Genomic DNA, 7,133 nt, shown 5'->3' on the forward strand with positions numbered 1-7,133 from the left:
TAAATCCAGAGCGTAAAGTAATGAAACAGTACGTTATATGAAGTAAAATTTTCTAAATTTTATTTTTTCTATGTACGATTTACGAACTGTTTGGTAAAAATGGCGCCGGCCGGATGGGGGATGGAGGGAGGAGAGACGGGAACCCTTTTGAGCAAACCGAATTGATTGCAGTATGCAAAGGATGATAACAAAATACATTTTATTCACATTAGGTACAAAGATAATTAAAGGATTCGATAGTGTGTGTGTCCGATTGTGTCTGAGAGAGAGAGAGAGAGAGTAATCAGCATGTTTACACTTGGTTCTTAAGTGCACGAAATAGATTAATTATGCCACAATACATCAATTTACTGTTGGCAAACGTAGACTTTATTACAAACATGAGGATTTTACAAACAACTAAGTAATAAGTCAGGAATGCAAGAAAAGGAAAGAGAAATAAAATAACTTTTCACAAGGAAGCCGTTTAAACAAACAATCGAAGGCATGCAGAAGCTGAAAGCGGCGCCAGTTTGTTTTTACAGAGCTGAGTTACTTTTACAGTAGTAAAAATATCGTAAAAAGCAATTATCACTAGATTGGTATTTTACCGTAACAAAAATAAAAGTGATTTGGGCAGATCGAGTGCAAGTGAAAGAAATGGGGGGAAAATCATCCCAGATCAGTTAATAAGTCAATGGGAAGCAGAGCCGTTCTCTCTCTCTCTCTCTCTCTCTCTCTCTCTCTCAGCACACCGAACACTGACTCGAGCCAATGCCTTCAAGAAGGCATTGCTCGAGCAAGCATTTTGATCATTATGTTAAATTTATTGTGAAATAACATTTTATTTTTTATGTGAATTGGTACTGCTTTTACGTACATATAGTAAAGATTTTACTGTCTCTTTTTCTCTCTTCAACAATACCACGACGCACGATAACTTAAAATCATTAATTCACTATTCCTAAAACATATAAACGCTACCTCCCTCTACAGCAAGTTAGCTGTGTATCACAGCAATGACGAATGATTTTATTAATCATTTATGCTAAGTTTTATTGTGAAAAGCTTTGTTCTTTCATTTACTATTTTGTTAATGCTGTTCAACTCGAGGTCCAAAGAGTATAGGAGTTCTTGTCAGCCCTGACCCAAAATATGCTTCTGCGCAGGTCGAGAGCATGACGTCAACTCAACCTCGCCTTAAACTACCACGAGGAAGGTCCTTTATTAATCCAATGGAGAACAGCAAATACTACACGTGTTTGCGGATGCTCTACATCTAGTTAAGCTTTTTAGAAATAATTCTCTTGACCAAGGATACACATTGCCGGATGGTACAGTTGCCTCAAAGTGTCCCTTTACCCCGTCCCCTTCTGTTTCATGATAATGGTCTGGTAACACAGCAATGAGGCCTGTTTGTCTTGTAACGACGGACGTGAATGGTCGAGCTATTGGATGCCAATGTTCATATTTTCTAATCACTACTGTAGACAATATGTTAATGATATACGAATAATAGTTCACATTACCAGTGAACTGGGTCGATGTTAAACAAATAGAAAAATAGTATAGTAACAGAGCAATAAAAATAGCAATGGTAAAAATCATATTCAGTCCTTATTAACCATAATCGTCAACCTTTGTTCCATTCAGGTGTGGCTGTGCAGGCGCTTGCTGGGATCCTACTTTTGTTCATGGTAGATCATTATTAGGAGTCACTTTCAGAACGTTATTTGAATGGAAATACGCTTTGGATTTACACAATCCATCTGTTTATAATGTAATGAAATTGTAAACCGCAAATACCGAGACCTATAAATATAATTTCATAAAGGCAATTATGATAGCCATTGACAGGTTACGATATGGAAGGCTTTGGGGAAAAATTATAGACCATTAGGTGTATAAAGGATCTAATGTATCCAGTGTGTCACTCATGCTTGATTTTTATTCGAACCACTTCTCACCAGAGTAGCCTAGATGGAAATTTCTCTGGCCAGTATTTAACTCTAGTTATCCGAGTAACAACACACCTTAACCACCCTGATAGTCCTTATATACCAACCCAAGAGTGGATAAAAAGGAATAGTTTGCAGTCGATATGAGTTTTCATTTCAGCCTTTCGTCTCGTGGGATTCGTGACTGGATTTCTTGTCGCTTCAGTCTCGAATTTGTCGACTATTTATGATCCCGTGGATTTGTCAGTTCAATGAATTCAAGATACAGTTTGCTATTTTCGCGTCCTTGTCCATTAATTTTCTTTTTATTTTTAATAAAATTTTAATTGAAACTGAATTTGATTAATTTTTTGTTTGTTAAAATGAGCACCAAACTAATCTTGAAGGGAAACGTAGTTCATTTGGCTACAGCCACTATAATTGATATTCATTCTTTCTCATGTTTAGCAAGCATTGTTCCTGATTCCAGTAATTGAAGTCTTGTATTATCCTGACTCTTCCCTGATTAGAGCATCAGTGTTGATTTTTGCTTTCCTTATCGTTAGGATCAAATTAAATGAGAGTCCGTTTAACCAACGGCTCCTCCAACCCCCATTACCGATTCTCCATGATTAGAAAGCAGCTGTACTTAGGTCTAACAGAATTTAGTATTGCCCTGGACGTGGTAGCCAAAAGGCTTCTACAAATGATTAACCTGTTATTTAATTTTGTGAGTAAATTTGATTTGACTGGCATTTCACCAAGCTTAATTTTCCTTGCGAAGCAATGAAATCGGTTATGACATGTTATATATGTTTATAAGATGCAGACAAAGCTTTCTGACAACTCAGGATATAATTATGAGATGAAAGTGTTTTTGGAAGTAAAGCAACAGGATACACAAACTTTTTTTTTTTTTTTTTTTTTTTTTTTTTTTTTTTTTCTTTTTTGGTGCATTTCCTGTCAATCATGAACATATTATGCAGGCCAATGCCAACCAAACCTACATATGAGAAGTGAAAAACGTTTTACATACACACTGCACTGAAGGTAGTGTAGAGACCACGAGGCTGAATTCTTCTGACCTTAGCCTAGGCCTATGTCTGACATCGGAATACCATGACTGACACTGACATAGTCTCCTTGTCTTCAGCCCTCGAAAATTTAGGACATTCATCGAATGTCCTTGATTTAATCTGAAGCCGCAATATATTTAATCTGAAGCCGCAATATATTTGATGTGTTTTAATAGGAGACTAAACACTGTTCTGCATTGAAGTCTCGAGGTATATAGATAACTACTTACTGAAGAGCAAGCAGCATTGAAGTCTCCAGGAATATGGACAACTACTTAACCCTTATTAGATAGGTAAATATATCAATATGGAGCTAATCAAGCTGGGTAAAGTTTGAGGTGGGCCAGTTTACAAAACAATGCATCAATGGAAAGAGGAAGATATGGTAGGAATATCGATAACTACTTACTAGGGAGTAGCATTGAAGTCTCCATGAATATAGATAACTACTTACTGGAAAGAAGCATTGAAGTCTTGAGGAATATACATCACTTCTTTCTGGAGAGAACCATTGAAGTCTCCAGAAGCGTAGATAACTACTTACAGGTGGCAGCATTAAAGTCTCCAGGAATATGGATAACACATTGAAGTCTCCAGGGTCACAGATAACTACTTACTAGAGCAGCATTGGAGTCTCCAGTCACAGATAACTACTTACTTGAGGCAGCATTGGAAGTCTCCGCCAGGTCACAGTTAACTACTTACTAGAGGCAGCATTGGAGTCTCCAACAAGAGACTGCAATGCTGCTTCCAATAAGTAGTGATCCATATTGAAGCCCTCCAGGAAATTGAACCTCCAGGAATGTAGATAACTACTTACGGAGGCAGCATTGAAGCTTCCAGGGGTATGTAGGTTGAACCTACTACTTAGATGGCAGCATTGAAGGTTCCAGGATGTTCAGATAAACTACTTACTGGAGGCAGCATTGAGTCTCCCAGGCAGTCAGACAGATAACTACTTACTGGAGCAGCATTGAAGTCTCCAGGAACACAGATAACTACTTTCTGGAGGCAGCCTTGAAGTCTCCCGGATGTAGATAAACTACTTACTGGAGCCAGGGCATGCACACGCGCAGCACGACACCAGGTCAACAGATAAACTTACTTGGACTGGCAGGCAGCTTGGGAGTCTCAGGTCACAGATAACTACTACTAGAGGCAGCATTGGAGGTCTCAGGAACACAAGATAACACTAACTTGGAGACAGCATTGAAGTCTCCAGGGCACAGTTAAACTACTTTACTAGAGGCAGCATTGGAGTCTCCAACAAGAGACTGCAATGCTGCTTCCAATAAGTAGTGATCCATATTCCTGGAGACTCCAATGCTGCCCCCACTAAGTAGTTATCTGTGACCTGGAAACTTCAATGCTGCATCCAGTAAGTAGTTATCTACATTCATGTAGACTAATTTTTCTCTCTAGTAAGGTGTTATCCATATTCCTTGAGAATGGGCCACAGTTAAGTTAAGGCCTGAAAGTATTTAAGTTCTAGTAAAATACTATATTAATACTCACAAGTAAACAATTTATACTCAGTAATCTTGTGGGTTTCTTTTTTCAATGAAAGGAATTTTACAAGAGTGGAAATTTGACAAAAAAAAAAGGACATATAGCTTATATCAATCTGTATTGCTTGAGTCCTATAACAAAGGTTAATACGAAATTATGGTTGTGAAAAACACTGAATATGAGAACTGTGTATTATTACATAGTTTTTAGATAGGTGCTATAAATTTATTTTAAAACCCGGTTGATTTTAATAAAGAAAACTCATAATTATATAATTACAAAAAGCTTGGGTGTTTTACTTTTTAGTTATGATTATGACCAAGGACCAGCTCAAATAAGGGGAGAAATTCAGCCATTTAAATTAAATGTAAAGAAATAAAATCAATACCTGATGAATACTGACAGTAAAAGCAATTCTATCCAGGTCTTATTTCTATGTATCTACCCATTTAAGGTGCATCTGGTTGCAAGGTCAAATTGCTAATTGTATACATATAAATATTCAGTATTAAAAGAGAAATACCTTACAAAGCACTTGATTACATTACACAGGGTAATTCCATTGTCAAGTGGGCCTTTAACAACCGATGAAGTCTCGAACTACCACCATAGTTGTCATGAACTCATATGAACCTCACTATTCTGCGAATGATCATCGTGGAGTTTACTTTCATAAAAATGAAAATACAAATGATTTCTTCTTGAATTTTTGTTAGGTCACATGTGGAGGGAAATTTTAAATATTGAACGAGATATTTGAAACAGTTAGTTTGACTTCAATAACTTTTTTCACACCCTCACTAATATCGCTGTGTCACCGTCCACGAAGACACAGCAATATTGGTGAGGGTGTGAAATTGACACTAAATAATGATCTACCATGGACCAAAATATGATTCCAGCAAATGCCTGCAGCAGCCACACCTGAATGGAACAAAGGTTGACGATTATGGATAGTAAGCACTGAATATGATTTTCACCATTGCTATTTTTATTATTGTTATTATACGATTTTTCTATATATTTAACAACTTAATTCACTGGTAATGTAAACTGTTATTCTTATATCATTAATATCATTAACACATTGTCTACAGTAGTGATTAGAAAATATGAGCATTGGCATCCAATATCTCGATCATTCACATCTGTAGTTACAAGACAAGCAGGCTTCATTGCTGTGTTACCAGACCATTTTCATGAAGCATAAGGGGATGAGGTAAAGGAACACTTTAAGGCAACTGTATGTAGTACTTACATACGCTCACAATGGTCCAGTTAGAGAGCTAATAAAGAGGAATGAAGTGATCTTCGGACAGCTTATAAACTTTCTGAAAAACATATCAATGTTATTATAGGTATGCAACGAATGAAAGTTAAACTTGCCGTGCAACTGCGGTCCAAAAGTACTTATAAATCTTTTGATCACTTCGACAACCAAGGATATTTGAAGAGAAGGGCTGGAAAATTACAAGCCATTTCATTCGCACCTTTGATACCCAGGCCGTTAGCCATCAGGTCGCATTTACCATGGCTCATATGGTGAAGGATCCATGACCCCGAGCTATAAACCCGGGCCCTGGCATCCCAGGTTCCATTCTCAGCCAGCGAGACAGGACTCCCATCCCTACCTTAGGATGAGTCTCCTAAGTAAAGGACGGAAGGTTTGTATACGGTGTAGGAACAAATGACATTTTGAAAGTAAAATGTATTTTTCCCTAACCATACAAACCTGGAATCCTTTATTTGTATGGTACCACCAAACACCCACCCCCTTGATTCTGGGGTCATCATCAAAGTCCTGGCTGTAATCAAAGTGACTACTCAGTGAGCTGGTGGGGAGGCGGTGCTTCCCAACCGCTGGACAGGTAACTACCGTCCTGGTAGTTAACTACCTCGGTATATAAAAGAATGTATTAGCCGGTAGTTTCAGCTGAGCTGCAATCTATCCTAGGTAAAGGTTTGTATGGTTAGGGAAAAGTACATTCTACTTTCAAAAATGTCATATTTTTTATTAAAGCTTAAACAGTGCCAAAAATTATCAGTACCTTGTGACCATTTAAGTGACTGGCATGGCATCATAGAAGGAAGCTCAGGATATTCTCCTACTATCTCACCACATTTTCAGTAATATGCTAAGTTTGAAGAGTTGGGAGTACAATGTACGTACCTGGAGCACCCACCACTCAGTGGATGAGTCATGATTTAATTTCAGTGTAGGTGTCAGTGTTTTCTGGTTTTTATTTTGATGCTGTGCCCACGACAAGGGCTGGCACCTATCATGCTTTGCTAGCCATTGGAGCACTTCCCTTGCTGCAGAGTTCCCCCCGAAGTAGGAGGCGACCCTTGGCTATACCGCCACACTGCTACGAGTTAAGAGTAGCACCAACTGATAGGAGACAAAGCATAGTTTTCAATGCTAGCAACTTTTCTATTTCAAATTCATTACATGGCTTAATGTTTTGGAGTAGAATATGCCCATGATCTCACCTCCTTTCGATTTGGAAATCAGCTATGCAATTACATACTGGGTAAGTGACTTATATGGAAATGACATTTTTATATAAAGTGTTGTATATATACTTACCCAGCAGTATATATGATTAGAGCTCTCCCTCCTCCCAGCTGATGG

Source organism: Macrobrachium nipponense, chromosome 12 (assembly GCF_015104395.2).
Source record: "Macrobrachium nipponense isolate FS-2020 chromosome 12, ASM1510439v2, whole genome shotgun sequence".
In the NCBI taxonomy this organism is placed as follows: domain Eukaryota; kingdom Metazoa; phylum Arthropoda; class Malacostraca; order Decapoda; family Palaemonidae; genus Macrobrachium; species Macrobrachium nipponense.